Raw genomic sequence first — 22,056 nt, forward strand, 5'->3', positions numbered from 1 at the left:
TGTGAGTTCTAAAATAGGATTTTGAACTCTTGAGAAAGGCAGATCCAGTGACAAAAATAGTGTGAACTTTGGAGCCAATCAAAGCTAAAGTCAAATCATGACTTAGCCACTTAGTAGCTTTATGACCTTCGGCAAATTATTTCATCTCTCTGGGCCTGAATTTCCTGCACTGTCAATTTACTGCGTTGGCAATATAACCAACGGGAGAATTGCTGTGAGTTTTAGGGACAAACTCAATGTTTGGCACATAGGATGTACTCAATAAATTATAGCTATGGTTTTTACTATTAACATAAATCAACTAAATCTTATAAGAAAACCAGATGGGCAGTGGCTCTGAGTTTTGAATACTCAAACAAATTAATTGCGTACAACAGCTTGGCAGCGCATGAGAAGAATTGTAGCAGATCGACAGTGTAGTATTTCTCAGGAAGTAGCCTTAAATACAGTCTAGGAAAACAGGACCTGATTCTATCTGTAAAATCACCATCTGGTGGCACTCAGATACTGTTACAGCCAGGTGCCCGTATGCCCCAGAGCACACCTCTAGCACACCGCAGGGGAGATTGGTGAAGGAGGTAGCATTGACAAAGCCTTTATTTGAAGATATTAAGAGGCTTAAAAATATATGTTTTGAAAATAAGGGTATGCTTTTAATATTGTGATAGTTATTGCTCAATCTTCATCCAAAATGTTATACCAATCACCAAATTATATTCCCACCAAATAGTTCTTACAAGTGCCTGCTTTCGTATAGTTTCAAAAACACTTACATTTTGACAATCTGATAAAAGGAAATAGTACCTTGCCATTTGATGGTATGTTTTAAATGTTATGAGTGAAGCTGAGCATTTTTTCATATTATATTTGTTTATTTGTATTTCCTTTTCACCAAGGTGCCTGATTATGTCATTTTTCCAGTTTTTCTACCAATGGCGTTATCCTTAAAGTATGAGAAAAATCAACTAACAAGTTCAAGAAGGGGAAGATGAGAACTTTTAACATTTCCCTGCATTGTTCTACCGTCACACTTAACTGCTTTAGCAATAAAGCACACATTAGTCCTAAGTCAGACTATCCTAGGATGCTTTGAAAAGCTAAAAATCGCCACTTTGGCCCAACACTCCTTTATGTCCATTCATAGAGAAAACATGGTTTTTTGGTTCCAAATGTGAAGAGTATAATGACACAGAGCATTATGGGATGGTTTGGGGCTTGTACAGAACAGAATTCTTCTCAGCAGGAACATAATTAAACAACTTTAGGACAGTAGAAATAGTGTTTGCGAAAAAACCAAAATGCTACTGGAGAGAACATTCTCCTCCATTTTTTAGTTTATGTTTCGGAAAGCTTTGACCTGGCCTAATAGAGGCACAAAACTCTTAGGAACTGGCTTATTTCTTATCCAGGAGAGGGCTTGACAATCTTCTCTTTTGTGTCGAGACTGCAAATCTGCGGTTACTTAACTAAGTCTCTGAGCCAAGGTTTCTGCAGAAAATACTGTCATTTATAAAGTACCTGCTTCTCTCATGATCAACGTGTTGATAATTTTAGGTCCCGGTATTACCAGCTACTCAAATGAGGATATCTGTACCTTGGCATTTGGAAATGCTGTACGAAGTTCAAGTTCTCTTCCTATGCCTCACAATCTGGGTGTAGTCCAAGTTGTAAATGATCATTTCAGCCATGTTGCACTTTTCGCAACATCAAGTGGTTACTTCCACATATAGTTTAAAACTATTCTAATGAAAATAAGAAACAGATTAAGGGTCACAAATATAAAGAGGAAGTTCAGCTTTTAGATTTATGGTTGGTCTCGAATTTAAAGCATTTCTGACAGAAAGAGGCAGTATAGCACAGTATGGAAAGCAGAGTTTTGTAATCTGAAAGATTGAGGCTCACGTGATAGCTCTGCCACTGAATGTGTGACCTTGAGTGGCCTCGATTTCCACGTCTGAATAATGGTCACAGTGATGCCTACCTTAGGGTGCTATGGTGAGGATTAAATGAAATGTGTATGTACACATCTGGCATATAGTAAATATTCAATCAATGGTCATTACTATTATTAGTATTTTTTAGGGATAATTTTACTTTCCTATTTAGTACATTTTATCCATATGCTTATTACAATCAAATAGCCTTTTGACAGCGTATTTTACTTAATGTGTTTATTTATTTTCTCTAGATATGGTTATATAGGTATTGTATTCTGTCTCCCTCCTTCCTTCCTTCCAGAATTGCACATAAACTTCTATAGTCTATGATGTAATTGTCAAAAGAGCTGATGTTGAGGTTAACCTGTAGAGGTTACATTCTCGACTATGTTTATTCTCACTGTACCAGGAGCCAGAGTCGTGTCCTGTATCTGAACTTGCAAGTCAGTAATTGGATCATAATTACTGCTTGGCCTTAGGTTTAGGGATTTCCTTGGAGACCATGGAGAAATTCATTTGGTGCTAGGAATGCATAATCTTCTGCTTTGGAGCACTTCTCAGGGTTATGCAGCCGACGCAGCTCATTTTACCGTGTCCCACGTTATGTAACACTGCAGTCCCTTTGGGTTGTGAGAGGCGCAAAGGAGCATGTCATTTTCAGATAGAACACTAGATGGAGCAAAGAGACCAAATTTTTTTTTTTTCTAAATACCACCAAATAAAATTTCATTTTAAAATTAGGTGACTAAAAGGCTACTCAGAGATTAATTCCACAGTCGAGTTTGCTCTTTGTTCCTCCCTATCCTCTTCTTTGTCCTCTGCTTTTCCTTGTTTGGACCTGCAGCATGCCTTGAAATTTGGGCTCTCTTGCAGTAGAAAAAGGAGGGGGTTTGCCCAATGGTCATTCCAGTGTAGGTAAAAGATGCACAGGGTCGATTTTCCTGTCTATGGAAACACAGGGAAATGATGTCACTGTTTGCATTATTGGCCTGCTTGTCTTCTCCATTGGGAGAGGCTGGCATGTTGTGCTTGTGGCCAGCTTTGCTGTCCTTCCCCACCCTCTCATTGGGTCAACTCAACAGTCTGCCCCTCGATCTGTATTACAAGCATTGCTTCCACCATCTTTTCTGAACTTTCCCTGTATCATCTCTCCTTTTTTCTACAACTCCATCTCTCTTATCTACATCCCTGCCTGGAAGAGCATAACTGTTGATCAATTCCCTCCTGTACGCAATAGATTAATTGAATCAGATTATACTACAGTTATTTTCCCAATCTAAAGAGTTTATCATTCTTGGTCAAGACCAGTTTACCCCATTGTTCTTCCCTTCAGTTCCCTGGATGTCATCCACAAGCTCATTCTAAATAAGCACTTGTTCCATCAAGGAATGAATTGCTGTGTGAATGAATGACTAGCTCCCTTGACCTCATCCATCTATGTCGAACACTTCCTTTCCTGTTCTCTTCCCCACTCCCCGCCTCCCACCTCCCGTTTGATTTACTTGTCCTTATCGTTTAATTGTCCTTTGCCAGTAATTGAATTTAGGGCCCCTTGTTGGAATTCCTCCCTTTCAAGTTAATTCATTCCTGTAATTCTTTCTGCCGCTCTCCAACTGCTTCCCTGCTGTGTCATTTTAATTGCTAGTGTTTCATATTTTGTTTTCCACATTTATTGCTGGCTTACGTGCTCACCAAAATAGATTGACTGCGATATTTATTGAAATGACAGATTTGGATTCACCTCAGCTTACAAATGAAATTTGAAGCTGAGTAGGAAAGTTATAAAGATAAAACTAAATTGGTCACATGAATAGTTAGGGAGGACCTGGTAAACATAAGAAACAAATTAGCTTTAATTCTTTGGAGGATAGTCCCTGGGTCAATGGTCTTAGATGCAAATAAAAATATTTACAGAGTTTAGACCGCTACTCAACTCCACGTAGGCAATTCCCGGTCTTTACCAAAAGTAACTGATTATCTGCAAGGCAGAGAACACATTCTTTTTTTACCCGTTTCCCATTATTTACATTAAATGTCAGGAGCAAAGTTTCTCCTAACACGTGACAGTCCACTAAAATAGCTATTGCATATGTACAAAAGCATATTTACTCTTCATATTTGAAACTAAGAATGACTGAGATCTTGATAGGGAATTGTATATTTAAGATGTATTTATCAAAAAGTCGATATATGTAAAAATAGTAGTTTTCTTAACACCATAAAATGTTCCATAATTCATATTAATTTTGATTGTAATAACACAAATGGGTAGATGTTTAGCTGTTAATTAGGAAAAATAGCTGGAAATAGGTTTTTCAAAGTATCATCATAAATCTTTAGAAGTATTTCCCTACTTCTGGGGATGGGGGGTAAGAGGAGGACATAGCACAATGTAGCAGCGAGGGGGCCGGGGATCCATACCTGCATCAAGAATGAGCCGTGCACCGAATAAATAACAACTCTTGCATGTATTTAGCAATCTTTATGTAGATACATACTGTTTTAATGAATGAAATAAAATTCATTTAAAAGGGATGAGTTTTTGGTTTCTGTGACAAACAAATGGTGAGCAACAGGATATACTGGAGTATATGAGGAAGCCATTTGATGTAAACCTAATTCAACCTGACCTTGTTTTTCCCAAAGGGCCTGACATGGCCAGTGAGCATGCATTGTATAGTTGTATATCTGCTTTAAGCATCTGCTGTGTCCCAAAGACAAGAACAAATGCCCTTAAGATAAAGATGCAACTTCCCCCATGTTGGCATTTCCTTAAGGATAGGCATCTCTCCCTAGGCTAGGAACTGATTGCTCTGCTCGCCTCTGACCACCCAGCTTGAGAAAACAGCCCTGCTACCCTGCTGTGTCCACCAAGACAGCAGACCTACTACCTGCTGTGTCCGTCAACCACTGTGCTGACAGAGCAGTCTTGTGACTATTGTAAAAGGGACATTTCAATCCTATGTGAAACATCCTCTTTGAGAGTATATAACCACTCTGCACATCCCACTTCTTTGGTGCCCTTCCTTCTTTGGGGAAGGAAGGCCCTGGTCTAAGCTAGTCCTCAGATCTGGTTCATATGAAATTCATGCCAATTTTCATTTATAGGTTGCTTATGGATTATTTTCATCGACGTCTGGTTGGTTTTTGCCTATTCAAGCAGAGCTGAGTTCCTCTGCTTTCTTCACCACGTATTTAGCTCCTTTAGAGAGTACTAGAGCCTTTGCTTTAGGTGGTTGACTTGACTTCCCTCACAGTGTGTTAATTGCCGTTTTCAATTCCCTGTTCTTGTTTTCTTGAGCATCTTCTAGCAGTCCACAAGTCACAGAAAAGAAGTCAGTTGCGAATGGAATGCTGATTCTTCTCCTGGTTCATTACAAGCCTGGAGATTCTCAAAAAAAAAAGAAACTGAAGTGGACCAGCTGCTCTGCCAAAGCAAAGTCATTTCAGATGTTAAAAATGATTATAGAAGACAATTTAGGGGATACAGACAAACATTATTTAACACTTCATGAAGCAGGCAGTCTGTTCCCAAAGGTCCAGAGAACCGCAAAACAGGATGGAAGGCAGGAAGCTTTCATAGGATAAAGAATAAGGAAGAAAGAAGAGAAAAATAGAAAATACCTGGTTGGCTGGGGCCACATAGTCAAACTTGATTGGGGTGAGAAGGAGCAAGGACGTAAGTAAAGAGCACAGAGCTGGCTTGGCGTTTGGGGATTGGCTGGCTGGATGTATTGCATTTCTGGTCAAGGGAAGCACCTATGGGGACACAAAATTTATCTAAGTTTTGGGTTGCTGATGTGGTACCCCAAACAGGAACAGCTCCATTTTGGGCCTAGAAATTTATTTCAACACAGAAGGCTGAAAATAACTCAAGATGCTGAACTGACCTGGGCTCGAGTGGCATTGAGATTGATGAAAACCTCTGCCTCTCTGTGGGGCATTACAGGTTAGGGAGAGATTGATGTGCCCAATATTCTTTCCTTCTTCTTCTTGTTTCTAAGTTTCCTGCCTCAGGGCCTTGTAGCAATAGCAAGAAAAAAGGATTCTGTCAGCGATAGGACTTCACGTGTCATTTCATGGTCTCGTTTTGCCTCCCGCAGGACTAGTCCATCGACAAAATAGACACGAAGTTGCTGGCTAAGTTTAACAGTGTGACTGGGTAGGAGAATTATTCACATTGCACTCAGATGGGTAAAGAAAATGTAGCTTCTCAGTTTCTCTATGACTGATCATACCTCGCCCCTGAGGGTCAGTCCTCTGGGGTTGCTGATTGTGAACAAAGATTTACTTCAAGCTATTAATTTAAAATCCCTCCCTTCAGCAGACGCTCAGTTTTCTAGATTGCCTCACTTTCTTCTTCTTCCCACTGTGTCCCAACACAAAGGGAATGGGCACAGCCGCTCGCTCCCCTCCCTCAAAACTCCTCACGTCCACTACGTCCTCCTGCTCTAGAGCCCTGTGGACCTCCTGCCATGCCCTCCCAATGCAAGGTAACTTCTCTACCACCAGGGCACAAACTCTGTGATGTCAGACATCCAGGTTGGGTTCTTTATATGCTTAAGAGGTTCATAAAATTCTCTCTTTCTCTCTCCCCATCTCTCAATCTGTCTCTTTGTCTCTCAGTCCCTCTCTCTCTCTCTCTCTCTCTATCTTATTCCTGCTCACTATTGTTTTCTCTTTCTCCTTCTCTTCTCTCCAAAGTCTAACCCTCGGTCTTATTGTCTTGCTACTGACAGCAACAAAACTCAAATTCAATTATTAAAGCATCTCGCTGCAAGCAGGAATCCCCTTTTTCTCTTGAAGCACCAAAACCCACCATTTCAATGGTGGGGGTGCCCAGGCATTAAGATTTACTGGAAATGGAAATATGTCTGAAAGGAAATACATCAGAAAATACATATTGAAAAGTGCTGTGCTCACGATGAATCATCCGTCATATGAAGGGAGATAAATGTAAGGAACATTCTTTTCACTATCCTTCCCTCTGTCATGAATATTGTCATATTTCTCAGGGGGAAAAAATGAGTCTAAGGGTTGTTAAATTGGCCAAATTACACAGCTTTAGGAGGGAAGATGATAAGAAAGAATTCCCATTGAAAAAAGAAAATGAATGCAGAAGGCTGATAGTTAACCAAGAAGTTTGGAACAATTTTATGTATTTGCTGCTCGTTTGTTTGCTTGTTGATTGCCGGCTTGCCTTGGAAATAATGGAAGTCTGACAAATTCATCACTTGAAAGGCGATGGTCTCCACACCAAGCCCAGGTTTCTCTGAGGCACCAGCACACCAGAAGAGTGAAGTACCCTCCTCTTTGTTCTCCAATAGCAGCCTGAGGTGCGTGAGGACCATTGTCCCCTGCCCTAACCCCTCCAGGGTGGGGCTGGGAGGCTGCGTCATTGTGACTGACCTTGATTTCATTCCCTTCCTAGTGAAGGAAAGGAGAAGGCACATGGGGGCTCCTGAGCTAAGTGGTGGGTGACACCAACAGAACGAGGAAGCCGAATGCACAGACAGGGCACTAAATTCTTCTTACACTAAAACCGAGAAAAGTCGTCGTCAACACCCCCCCCCACCCCCCCACCCCCCCCCACCGAAACTCACATACCCTCAGTGCTGGTTAATCTCCCTTTCTGGTTATTATTCAACGGCTGCAAATCCCGTCTCAGACCTTCACCCTCCTTTAAGCTGTAGAAAGAGAATGAAAAAAATGCACCCTAAGACCTTAGGGTTTTTTCCCTTCCTTTTCTGTTGCCAGTGAATCAGTTTGAAAAGCGAGCTGGCGCAGGTTCCAGGAATTTGTGTAAATGCCTAATGGAGACAGATATGCTGCACGGTTGCTGCAGGCTGTCCAGGCATTGCCAAACATGGTGCTCACAAACCGCCTGCACTTTTAGGGGAGTGAGCTGCCTGGCACACGTTTTCCTACCTGCAGAGAGCCTTGAAACGTTAAAATACTTCCTGTCTCCTTTATTTTGGGGTGGGTAGAGGGTCACATACATTTTAATAGTTTCCTCATCAAAATTGCTGCATTTTAAAGCCAGGTAATGAGAACACACATCATCTCAACCTCTTTACTGTTCTTTCTTCCTAGGGAGCTCAGAAAGCGGAATGGAAATGTTGGGCCTGTCCCTACAAGCCCTTTTCCATGGAAAGGGCAATCATTTTTGGTTTTGTTTCTATTCAATTCTGAAAGAGTCTGCTGATTTATTCAGCAGTATTTATTGAGTACCATCTGTATGCAAGACACTGTAGTTTATAGTGAGGATACAGCAAAGAAAAATGAAGAGAGGGTCCCTGCGTGAGTGGATCTTATAAATGAGTAGAGTAGAGGGAGATATTCAGCAAATAGAAATAAACAATCATATGTATTTTATTTTTTTCTAAGTGCTCTGGCATTATGAAAGACATTAACAGGGTGATAGTGTTACTGACCCAGGTTCGTTTTGTCTGCTGCACAATTGTGTCAATCATTGAGATGATGAGTTTGCAGTAGAGAAAGTGTTTATTCACAAGGCAGTCAAGCAAGGAGACGGGAGAACAAATCTCAAATCTGTCTCTCTGAAAGTGGGGATTAGGGATATTTATGGGATAAAGGGGCAGGGCAGTCTGAAGTGTGGGAATAGACCATTGGAAGTAAGGAAAAGCGAGGTAGTTGCTGATCTGTACAAGCGTAGTCATTTCATGGCTCTTCATAGGACGCATGTTCCCAAAATGCCGGTGTTAGCATGATCTGAGGGTGGGGTTTTCAACTCCTTGACATCAAAGAGTCACCTGCCAGTCATCTGTGCAGGCCCAGTCAATGAATCCTGGTCTTAACCAGCCTGAACTGGACAAGGCGTGAATTCTTAGTTCCTGAAAAACTCAAGCATCTGTTACCATGGTGACCCAAGAGGCAGAGATGTTATCCATAGGGTGGGTGTTAGCAATATCTTATCTAACTACTTTTGCAAACAGACTACTAACTGAGTATAGTGAAAGCAAGTTGGCCCCCAGTCTCAATAGAAATGTATCTAGTTGGGTGGTTGGGGCAGTAGATATTATGGACTGGCTTTTTCAGCTCTTCCTCCAATCTACTTATAGAATCCCTTCCTGAATTGTAGCTAGGATGCCTGCTTGAACTGCTGAAGCAGAAAACAAAAAAAATAAAAACTTAAAATGATATGTCCCAGACTCCCATGTAGCTAGCGTCTGAACGTGGCCCCACAGGAGCCTGAGGGAGGAAATGAGCAGGGCTAGGCAGTGGGCACTTGTGAGGAGACGAGTTTTGGGGGCCAGTCTGGCAGCAGAGGCTGTAAGTCGTCCAGACAGCTCAGCCGGAAGCTCTTTGCCTGATCTCTGGGGTTGTAGGTGTGGAGAGGCAGGTGGTGGTGGTGAGATTTCCACAGAGACTCATCTATGGAGTGTTGTTTCTCCCAGCTGCTACTTCTGGCTGCAAAGCTCCCAAAAGCCTTGGCACGAGAGATGTTCCTGCCTCTTTCCTTCATTTTGCATCCAGTGTAGCATCCTGCACCTGCGCATTTTCATCCCCTCCCCCCAGGGCAGCAGATTTGCTTCTACTCCTCCCTCAGAAGCAATGAACCTTTGTCAGCAGCTGTTTTCTGCCCTGCCCCAAATCCTTCTCCTATGCACACAGTAGAAAACGGTGGGAAAGAGACAGTGAGTGAGTGCATACACCTTCTCCCTGTGTCTGAGGCTCACAGGCATTCTAAATTATCTCACTAGCCTGCCCTTGGTCTTCAAGACATTGTGAAAATTGTAGCTGTTTCCTCCCAACCTGCTTTTATGGCAGCTCTATCCTCCTCCCATGTTCCGCCAAAGGTGAAAGAGACTGTCTCACCCATTTCTCTCCAGTGGACTTGTCACTCTTCAGAATTGAGTTCTCTTGGCTGCCTTACAACCTCAGCTTTCTGATGTGCTCAAGAAAACTTATAATTTTGTGGGCTATCTGTATTTTTCTTATTGCTGAACCGGGAATGACATTATCTTGAAGCAATCCACATCCCAAGTGGAAGCAGAATTCTCTTGAGAGATTCGACATTGGGGGTCCAGAGTTTGGTTCTCTCTCTGGCAAGCAATCAGAGCACGCACAATGCTAAAATCTTCAGATATGAAACTAAGCATTTATTAAGTGTCTACTATTTGCATATCCCTATAGAAAGACCTGAGGATACAAAGAGGAATGAGGCACAATCTTTGTCCTATGGTTGCTCCTGATCCAGAGGGAGCGAATGCACATAAGCAAATGTTATAAAGCGGTGTGACAAATGCCACAATAGGAGTGGAACGAAGCACTGTGGGAACGTGGGCCTGAATAACTAGGATGCAGGGGCACTGAGGAGGTGTAATTATTTAGGTTATTTCTGGAATTTTCAGCAAGAGGTTTCTAGACAGAAAAGATGAAGAGAAACTGACAGAAAAGTTCCTTCAATTCCTCACGCACCAATAATTCCATTTCCTGGCATGGTTAGTAGGATCAGAATTCTCTTTCTGAGATATAGCAGGTCAACCCAATCTTAGCCATGGTCAGCTCTGTGCCTGAGTCCTCCAGGTGAATTCAGCATTTCTGCAAGGTCAGCAGGTTCCAGGTGGACAAGATTAATAACAGAGAATCTAATAGATTGCATTGGACTATAACTACTTTTTTTCCTAAAAAAAACAGAAGTTTGATCCCAACTTCTAAAGATGCTATCTTTCACACTCGGTCTCTGTATCTTTTTGTTAACCTCTAGATTTGCTGTACCCCACGTGGGTGGATATCTGTATATTTGCTTGTTTGGACCACTGGGATTAGATGTAAGCATCTCTCTGAAGAGAAGGGTGACGCCACGCAGTTGTCCAAGCTCTCCTATTTGGGCCCCTTCGCCCAGCCAGGACAGTGCAATGTGGCAGTGCCAAGACAGGAATAGTGGAGTCAAACAGAGTCTGATGCCCGAAGGAGCACAGGACGTCGGCCAATATTTAGTCCTTGATGTGAAAGCTGAGTCAGTGGCAGGCTGGGTTTAGACAGAGTTATTAGCATTAGATGGCAGCTTCCAGGGAGCACAGTGATCAATCTGTGGACAAATCCAAGATCAGAAGCTGATGACATAGACAAGGAGGGATTAGGGGACAGGAAGCTGGATTGCCCAGGTGGTCTCAGGAGGCTGGTAGGCGGGTGTGGCAGAGTCTATCTGAAGGTTTTCAGACTCAGCCCCATTGTCCCCTCTCCACTGGCATTTGAATGTCACTTCTGAAAGATATGCACAGCATACACACCAAAAACACACAGGCCATCACTTCAAAAGCAAAACAATATTGAGCAAGAAAAGTACAGCCAATGTGCACATGAGTCCATGTGCTCCTGATGCTGTAGGGTCTACTTTTAAGATACTAAACTCGATGCTAATACACTCTGAAAGGTAACTTTTGAAATACATATAAAAATTTATATTAAAATCACAAATCCTTATTATTCTGAGAAATAGAGAAAAATATTTCAGCAGTTGAAAAGTTTCCCTTTTCTTTAGCAATTGACTAATGAAACAAGTTCATGAAGAGAGAGTTTTAGTCTATAGAAGAGGACAAAAAATTGATGTTGTAGAAAATTCCACAGTTTGGCACTGCGTGTGCAGGCAATTCAGTGTCCTCATTCCTTGGTGTTTAGGGTTCCGCCTGGGCGGTGGTGGGTGTGCTGAACTCTGCACTGTGAAAATTAGTTTCACATGCACATTAAACAGCTGGCCCATTCTGGGGTGTCTCAGCATCCTTTTGGCTGTATTTTGAGCTTTCAGATAAGTGGCAAGTTAAAATAATTGTCAACATTTGCCAGACATGATCTTAAATATCTTGAGGTTCATTATAAAAGAACCAAAAAACCCCTAAGTAATTGTTTTCCTTATTGGAAATGTTCCTTCACATTCTATCTTCACAGCACAGTCTGTGAGAATATATTTCCTCTCGTCTTGTTTCCGAATCTGAGATTTCGCTGAGAATATTTTTCTCGTGAGAGTAAAAAAAATCACCATTATATCATATAATTTGAACCCAAGTATCACCACCCAATCTTTAACCCTAATGTAGCAAAAAATTCAGCAATCCAAGCAGTTATTTATGATCATTTCCATCCTTGTATTTTACTGACCTGGAAGTGATTTAAAGCAAGGTCAACTGGTGGCAATATTTACTAGGAAAATCTACGCTCACTGACTTAGGGCTAACCCTCTTCACTGTCCATTTCCTTCCACACTGAACACACGTGTGCTTATCATAATGGTTGTACAAAGGCATTACATGGTGTGGATGCTCTAGAAATGCGGGTTATACAATCCTCAGAGAGAATCCCTGTGAGTGACTTATAAAGAGTAAGAACATATATCTCCCAAAGTTTAAAGCCGCCAATAGAGGATTTTCCTCATGGTGAGACTTCCTTTTTTAAAATTTTTTTCTTATTGAGGTAACATTGATTTATAACATTGTACAAATTTCAGGTGCACGTCATTATATTTCACCTCCTGTATAGACTGCATTGTGTTCCCCACCAAAGTCTAGTTGCCATCCATCACTGTACACATGTGCCCCTTTACCTCTTTCTCCCTCTACCCGTCCCCTCTTTCACACTGGTACCACCAGTCTATTCTCTGTATCTGTGTCTTTGTTCATTGTTGTTGTTGTTTTGTCTTCCACATATAAGTGAAATCGTACGGTATTTCTCTTTCTTCATCTGACTTATTTCACTTAGCTTAATACCCTCAAGGTCCATCAATGTTGTCACAAATGGCAAGATTTCATCTTTTTTTATGACTGAGCAGTATTCCATTGTATATGGATACTATGTCTTCTTTATCCATTCATCCATCAATGGACACTTTGTTAGGTTGTTTCCAAGCCTTGGCTATTGTAAATAATGCTGAAATGAACAACAAGGTGCATATATCTTTTTAAATGAGTGTTTTCATGTTCTTTGCATAGATATCCAGAAGTGGAATGCTGGATCATATAGTAGTTCTATTTTTACTTTTATTTTTTTCTCTAAGTGTATGCTTTATTTCTTTTTTTACTTATTTTTTTTTTATTGCGGTAACAGTGGTTTATAACATTATATAAATTTCAGGTGTACATGGTAATATATTTTGAATTCTGTGTGGATTACATCATGTTCACCATGCAAAGACTAACTAATCATCATTTCTTACAGCTGAGTAGTATTCCATTGTGTATATATACCACATCTTCATTATCCATTTGTCCCTTGATGGACACCTAGGTTGCTTCCAAGTCTTGGCTATTGTGAATAATGCTGCGGTGAACACAGGGGTGAATGTGTCTTTATGCATCTGTTTTCAATTTCTTGGGAGGAATACTGAGCAGTGGAATAGCTGGATCATATGGTAGATCTATTCTTGATTTCCTGAGGAGACTCCATACTGTTTTCCATAGTGGCTGCACCAGTTTGCACTCCCCATGGTGAGACTTTCATCAATAGGGCTAAAAGGGTGGTTATTGCATAGAACAAAAATTATTTTTTCACCACTTGTATGTGTATATGTATATATATATTTTTCATTATTATGTTGTATCTCTAGGTGACAATCCTAAAGCACAGAATTTAATTAGAGAAATATCTTAAATAACAGATAAACATGCACTTTCCTCAATAATAACACTTTTTCAAATCTTTATAATTTTAAACTGTTTCATATACTTTTACTTGATCCTCATCATAAGTCTATGAGATGAACAAGAAAACATTATTTCCTCATTTAATTGATGAAAAACTGCATCCCTATTTAATGGAGATAGAAACATGTTGAATTTGCCCTTGGAGAAGCTGAATTGTGAATAGATTGGGTACATGACTCATGTCCCACAGGCTGGATCAGACCATGCGGCCGTCATTACCCAGACAAGTCACACAAAACCAGGATTATTTGGGCCTGGATTTTATCCAGTAAATTGTATCAATAGTTTCCTTCACTTCGGTAGCAGTAGATTGCTCTGGAAATTACTGACAGTCTCAGACAGAAAAGTAAAAACAAGCGTCTTGACTCCCAGGTCTGACTTCTGGCCACTAGAGGGTGGTATTGTTCTCCGCACGTCTTGCGCAGCATCTGTTCTAAGAAAAAATGTCGGAACCATCCACCTATCTCACGCCTTCGCAGGGTGTACCTAGGCCAGAAATGTCAGGATGCGGCTTTGAAGCTCCAGTTCTAGATAGTGTCTCATTTACCAGCCTTAAGCACTAAGAGGTTATTGGCCTCTATACCTAGTAGGGTGGAGAGCAGGAGACAGTCTATCTTTTCATTAACCTCTCTCTGCACTGGGGCTCCAACTAAGTCTTTACAACCTGGAGGCCTCTCCCTAAGTATTAAGCTATCAAAGAATAATAGCATCACAGGCTGGTGGATTTTCAGCCTGATTCATTTCCTAGAGAAGGGGTAACAGTGAATGGATTACTTTGATCATGCTATTAGGTATCCAAAAATTATAAAGGGGAGGAGAGGAGAAGAGGAAAAGTTCTCTGTTCCCATGGTAAACTACTAAATTAGAAAATATACTATATAAAAACTGCTACATAAAAATACAGATTGCACAACCTTAAGTATAATGTGCTTTCTCTGATGTTCGAAAGGCTTCCGTGAGTGTGTGTAGGTGGGAAGATGTTTCTGGTGGTTGCATGACACTTGAGTGTTTCCAGGAGGATATAAAAATAGCCTGTAAAAGTTTTTACTGTGAAAAATAATGATCTCTAACCTTGTGTGGTTTCATGGCCTACTAATATGACTTGCGCTCTTTACAACGCTGACAGAAGATAATAACCACTGATCTACGAAAATTCTGCAACAAGATGAAGCCACACATGGCCACACACCTTATCTCATAGGTGAAGTCTTCACTTCTGTTTTGGGTTTCCATGTTTCTCCTTCCTTGAACTGAGTATCTTTATCCCTCTGGCACTTACCTTCTGTTACTTTGTGTTTTAAGTCACTTTCCAGAGAGACTAGATTGATAATTCATTTCAATCCCACAAAGATTTACTACAAATTACTCACACAGTGCTGAACTATGTACTAAGATATATTACATATAATCCTGGTTTCTACAGAGCTAACCGTTCTGTGAATTCCTCCAACCTCCCTTTCACAACAATGATGCATTTTGCTGGTCCTTACCTCTTCCTGCAGACACACACTCTCCAGGCCACCCCTCCTTATAACGCCCACTGCTTTGATTAGCTATTGTTGGGAATCCTTGGGATGTCTCACCAACACCATCTTATGTTCTGCCTTGCACACCCACCCTTGTTCACGTCTCTTATCCTCAAAGCCCCACAAGGGTAAGACCTCTGTATATGGCTGCTGTCCATGTCACGGAAGGGGACAGTGCCAAGGGAGTGGTGTTGCACGGATTCCAAACTACTGACCCTCCCTGGGTCTTCAATAAATCAGCATTGTCCTCTCCCACAACCTCTCTCTCCATACACCTCCACAGATCCAGGTCGAGGGACCAACAGATCAAAGCTAAACTCTCCTCCTCATCTCTCTTTATACTCATGTATCTGTGACAACCCCTGGCTTGTTCTCCTTCAGCCACAAACCTCCGCCCTAGCAGTCATCTCAGGATCCCCAAATTCCACCATGGCCTCCTGCCAAGCCTTCCCTAAACAGGGATAGATGACAGAGGCCATCCTCCCACAGCAAGTTCACCTTGGCCTGTTCCTGAGACTCAGCAGAGGAAACTGTACACATAGTAGATGCTGAGGCAAGTTTGGTCAGAGTGGTGGTGATGAGTGTGGGAATTTGCCTTAATTTTAGGGGTTACCAAACCTGTCATCTAGTTAACATTCATTCTGGCGAGCACTAAGATAGATTTCATTTAGTGTTTTAACACAGAGCTCACTCACTTGTGTGAACCATACAACGGAATCCGTCTTTCATTGCCTATTTCCAATGATTTCATGTTAATAAACCTCCTTAATGAGACCATAAAGTTTTCAAGGTCAGGGAATTGATCTTATACTTCTCTTCCCTTTCTCTTGACCCTGTTATATATATACTCTCTCCATAATCTCCATTTCAAGCACCCCACATTCCAACCGCCACCTCCTGTATTTCCAGCTGACTCCCTCTGGTTTCCCATCTCCAGCCATCTTCTCTCAAACATGTCCTTCAAGTCTTTGCTAAAACGTCACCTCTGCAGAGACCTTTTCTTAATGCCTTATGTAAAATCGCAAGCGCCCTCTCACTGTTTATATTATCGGGACTCGGTAGCTTCGGTTTACTGCAGAAATAAGTCATGTACTATGATTACATTTCTTTTCTCGAAAAGCCTCTCTTCTCCTAGGAGTCACCATAAGCTTTCTATGTTTCATTTACCTCCATGGTCCTTATCACTTTCCAACATTTGGCATATCATCCTTCATATTTTCAGTTATGTATTTTTCTGCCTCCTCTCTCTGGAATGCAGTGCATGGGGGCAACGATACCTGTCTATCTGATTCATGGCTATGACAACAGAGCAGAGAAGAGCTCAGCACACAGTAGATACTCAATAAACGCTATGGAATGAATGAGTATCTATGAGAAAGAATATTCTAATGTGGAATTAACAGAGCTGATACCAATAAATGATGGGGCAAAATAGAAATATGTGTGCTCTCCCTGAGAGGGCAGAGGGGGAGATGGAGCCCAGACAGCGCGTCAGACGGTTCCCTGCATCAATCCTTGTGTGCCTCCATTAGCCCAAGGGAGCTAACCCGACTCTAAAGAGGAGGAGTGGTGATAGCCATTCATTTAGCAGTGGCGTGGGGATCCGGCATACAGGTGAGCTGAAGAGGTAACGAGAGGAAAAACACAGAAATAAACAAAAACCAGTCTGCTTCCAGCTGTTTGTTTATCTGAAACATCCATGAATTAGACATACTCGGTTAATACCCGTTGTCTCGCCTGTGATGAACCTAACTTCCAATAATAAGAATAGTTTGGAGGCAAACGTTCAGGTTGATTGATGCTTCTACTAAACACAGGTTTGCCAGAAAGTCAGTTTCAATTACTCCTTTGTTACAAACTAATTTTTAAATATTTAAATAGACTTCTTTCCTTAATAACATAATATGTAGACTATGATTAACGCACATTTGGGTGATATGGTAGTCTTCCATTAGCTTCAACCTGAAGATTAACTGGGGTCAGATAACCTGAGGTAGAAGAAATAACTCTGTCTGGAAGATCCACCTTCTTGTCTTCATTTGACTCTATCCAGCTGAAGGTGACCTTTACTAAGTCACTTTATTCTAGTCTTTTCTATTTTACCTCTAAATAAGAGTATGGGACTCAGTGAGCTGACACTCATCAGATTTTAACAGGCTGTTATTTATTTATTTATTTATTTATTTTTCTTTTCTTTCTTTTTTTTTTTTTCTTGAGGAAGATTAGCCCTGAGCTAACTACTGCCAGTCCTCCTCATTTTTGCTGAGGAAGCCTGGCCCTGAGCTAACATCTGTGCCCATCTTCCTCCACTTTATATGTGGGACGCCTACCACAGCATGGCCTGCCAAATGGTGCCATGTCCTTACCGGGGAACCGAACTGGCGAACCCCAGGCCCCGGAGAAGTGGAACATGCGAACTTAACCACTGTGCCACCGGGCTGGCCCTAACAGGCTGTAATTTAGCAACAGTTTAGATATAGAATATGTGGGAGGCAGGAATTTTTACATGCTAATCAAATGAAATATCCAGGAAATAGTGGGTGTAATTATTTTTTAAAGAAATTCCTCATCATTGACTATAGATGGACTATCATTTGACTGTCATATTCCTATCATTTGACTCATGATTTTTTAAATCAATAAGTGAAGAGCAAAAATTCTACGTATTTGGTAAGTTTAGTAGTACGCTCTCAATTAAGTTTTATTGATTATAAAGTGCTATATTCTATATTTTCAATAAGGGTGGAATTGTACACCTGATCATGATCAGTGATCAATGGTACGTTTCATAAAATCATAGGCTCTCAGAGTTAATCTCATAGCTCCAGATATCATTTGGGCTATCCCCATATCTTTACATACAGGAAAAAGTGGAGCTGGAGGTGTGTGTATGTGTGTGTGTGTTTGTGTGTGTGTAAGAGACAGAAGAAAATAAAAGAAGATTCTTTTTAAACCTTTGAATTAATCTAATCCCTGGCCATCCAAACTAACATATTCTATGTTCCTAGATTCTCAAAAGAAATGAATCTGTGGAAAACAAAACAAAACAAAAGTTGAAGAACGTGAAGTTCTTGTATTTTACCAGTTGGTTAGATTCACATGGAATATTCACGTGTAAACTTTGAAAGGAATAGCAATGAAGGTGTTGGCAAAACTGTGTGGAATCCATATAAATCTGGTGGATGGTGAAAATATTAGTGGGCCTCAAGACTTGAACAGCGAGTGAGTCATTTTCATGAACTCTGATAAAAACATCTTTTAGGGCTGGCCCCATGGCCAAGTGGTTAAAATTTTGAGCGCTCCACTTTGGTGGCCTGGGTTCATGGGTTCAGATCATGGGTGCAGACCTACTCTGCTCATCAGCCATGCTGTGGTGGCATCCCACATACAAAAATAGAGGAAGATTGGCACAGATGTTAGCTCAGAGCAAATCTTACTCACACACACACCCAAATCTTTAACTCTTTTAGCAGGACATGCAATTAATATCAAGTTCTTGCGGTAAGAACAGGAAATGGGGGAGTTGTCAGTTAATAATGAAACGAGGTACATCAGTTTTCTTAGTCATCTGAAATTATGTTTTGTAAGTGCTTAAGTTCCTTTCCTTAATAAAGAAAATCTCGTGATAACTATGTGAGCATGTTGCTTGCTCTTCCCAGAGGACGTGGAAAACAAGCTCAACCCAGACCCACATGTCTGGAGTGGTTAATCCCAAATGTGTTCATTCATAGATTTGAGGTTGTAAGTTATAAAATTTCAAAGCTTCTTACAGAATTTAATTCTTCTAACAATGTCCCAAAGGAGATGTTCGTTTAACTCCAAATCCTTCCCCTGCATTTATAATTCAGAGAGTTAAACAGCAAAACCTGAATGGGAAGACCAGGGTTTCTTTTCTTTCTTTTTTTTTCCTGAGTAAGATTAGCCCTGAGCTAACTACTGCCAATCCTCCTCTTTTTGCTGAGGAAGACTGGCCCTGAGCTAACATCCATGCCCATCTTCCTCCACTTTATATGTGGGACGCCTACCACAGCATGGTGTGCCAAGCAGTGCCATGTCCGCACCCGGGATACAAACCAGCCAACCCTGGGTGGTCGAAGCGGAACGTTCGAACTTAACCGCTGCGCCACCGCGCCGGCCCCAACACCAGGGTTTCTGATAGTGAAATTTAGCAAGTAACGTGTAATCAACATCTTCTGTAACACTGGAGAGAAATTTTCAGAAAGTATTTAACAGTGAAGTTTCTTTCTTCTCATCACAATTTAGAGCCATCTACATATGATCATGCCCTGTCACAGTTCATCTGGAGAGAAGACCTTTCTGCCTAACAGGCAACTTTGGGAGGCATTTGTTTCGTAGAGTGTTCTGGAAGGTGGCAGACCTACTTTGTTCCCAGCATTACACAAAAGTGGAGAGAGACAAATTCGTAAGCAGGCGTTCAGGGCTTCAGGTGTGACTTATTCACAGTGGACAGTTTCCGGAGTTTTCAATGGCTATAAAAAAATGCTGTTTATCTGGAGAATAGCTAGTCCATTGCAGGCAGATTAGAAATGACAAAGAATTTTTTAAAAAAGAAAAAAAATTTATATATATTTCAATAACAGAAACAAACTCATACAACTCGTAGTTTGATTGTGTCTGTGTGTGTTTACACAGAGTACAGGACACGACTCCAGTGTTGGTGTTGCAGACTTGGTCCATTTTCACATCATAAAACTTCTTATGGTTGCGGAAGCGGTGGGTAAACTGAGTCTCTAGGGGACCCATCATCTTCCGCTTGGGGAGCAGCTTCCGTTTTGACTTTCTGCCTTCCATGCCTCCAAGAGTGTGAACCTGCACTCACTTTCCTGTGTAATTGTGGCCCTGTTTGAATGTGTGCATGCATGTGCATGTGTGTGTGCGTGTATGGGTGTGTGTGTGTGTGTATGTGTGTGTGTGTACTCCTCTAGGTCTTACTAGCCTGAAGAAATAGGGTCACACTAAGTAATAAGAGCAGGGTCACAAGCCCTTCCTTAGCTCTACCTGATCTCAGGACATGAACGTCCTGCCAAATTCTGTCAAGACACTTTGGAAAGTCTCCAGGTGTGTCTATGAGGGGATTGGCAGAGCAGTGGGTTTCCTTTGTCCAGTCAGTTGCCTGGAAACTTCCACCAGGCACATCTTGCTAATTCTGCCATGTACTAAGAGCTGGAGCCATTTCCCCCACCCCAGGCACCTCTGCAATGCACTGCTGGCCTCCTTGTACAAAAGCCAAGTAAAAGGTCATCTGTGGAGAAGTGGGGAGAATGGCTCTTTCATTGTTCTGGGTTTCATTTTGTTGCCTGGTACAACTCAAAATAGCTGTTCTTTTTTTTTGTGTTTTTCCTTTAAAGCGTTTCCTCTCCCAGGACCAAGCCTGTGGAACTGGGGCAGAGACACAGCTCACTGGTGGACCTCTTGCTGCACTCAGACGCGTTCTGTCTACCCCTGTGTCTAAGGCTTTGTCCATGGGTCTGACTTAACTTACTGGGTCCCTCTCCCCTTAAAATGGGCTCCTTCAATAAACAGACCTCTCTTGGCCTCAACAGTACTCAATAATACACACCCACATTTTACTCTCGGCTGAGACCCCAGTAGATCCCATGTTAAAATGTATTTATATGGTGTATGCATGTGTGTACATACATGAACACACACCAGTGTTACTTAATGCTGGCTGCTCATTAGAATCACCTACCCAGTTTTAAAAATATATAGATACCTGATCCCATTCATAATCACTTGAAACAGACTCTCTGAGGTGGTGGGTCCCAGACATCTGTAGTTTTAAACTCTCCCTGGACAATTCTGATGCACAGTAGACTGAGAACCATTGGCATGCATGTATGGTCCAGCGTAAGGGCAGGCCCAGCACTTTTTGAAAACACTCTGGTAATTCAGCCTGAGACCAATGTTGGAACCGCAGACTTAAGCTGGTCCTGAAGCAAGACACCCAACTGTCAATTGCGGTCAGTCCTGGGACCCATAAAGAGAGGCTAAGCTGTGCTGAGCTTTCTAAAGAATTATTCCTTAACAAAACTTGCTTTGATGATTCTCATCTCTGGCTCTGTCAAAATCACTTGTAGAGATGGCCCTCAAACCCAAGTTACTGATTGCAAAAGTAGGTCGCAAAGTCTGGATACCTATTAAATTTTTTAGTTCTACTGTCTTAATTCTATGTATGTCACATGTTGCACTTGCAAAATTAATGCATTAGGTTAATTATAGTTGGTTAGATGATTAGGGGAAAGTTCTTTCAAGATTGTGAGTGTAAACATTATCTTTCACATATAGCAGAGAATATTTTTAAGGTTAGTTGGCAGTCAGGAAGAATGTAAAGAAAAAAAATAAAGACCAGAGTGTTCTGTTAGAAGACAGAATCATATGATAAATGAAACAGATGGAAAGCTTCCAATGTATGTTCCCAATGAATCAAAATTATTGGAGGGATATTTAAAGATAAGCATGTGCGAGGAAAATAGAAGGGTAGTGTCGATCACAAAGAATGAGTTCTAAGACTTCGAAAACACAGAAAAAATCAATTCTCTGTCAATCTATTAACTAGCAAGAGGCGTTGTGAAGACAATTGTAGGGAAAGCCAACCTCTTCAGAAGTGGCAGGCCTGATACTTCACATAGAGTGAAGGTATTACCAAAGTAGAGAATGAGAATCGTCTATAAATGACATCAACAAAAACACCTTCTGCTGTACACTGATATGGACAAGACCTGGAATACAAATAGATGATAAACCGAATCTGAACAAGGAAAGACAATGAGGAATCCCCACCAAATCAGAATGGAGGTTAATCTCTCAATCAAACTTGACTAAAGATTGTTTCTGGTTTCTTAATATCAATAAATTGGAAATGTAAAATAAAAACCTCACAGTATTAGCTTTTGTTGCTTTCTACGACTT

General features: G+C 41.2%; 1 long non-coding RNA gene across 1 annotated transcript in view; it reads left to right on the plus strand.

The window, feature by feature from the left end:
• The window catches only part of LOC139080144 (uncharacterized), a 35,433-nt gene that overhangs the window by 871 nt on the left and 12,506 nt on the right, over positions 1-22,056 (plus strand). The gene's annotated exons all lie outside the window — the stretch shown is intronic.

The sequence above is a fragment of the Equus przewalskii genome, chromosome 28 (genome assembly GCF_037783145.1).
Source record: "Equus przewalskii isolate Varuska chromosome 28, EquPr2, whole genome shotgun sequence".
In the NCBI taxonomy this organism is placed as follows: Eukaryota; Metazoa; Chordata; class Mammalia; order Perissodactyla; family Equidae; genus Equus; species Equus przewalskii.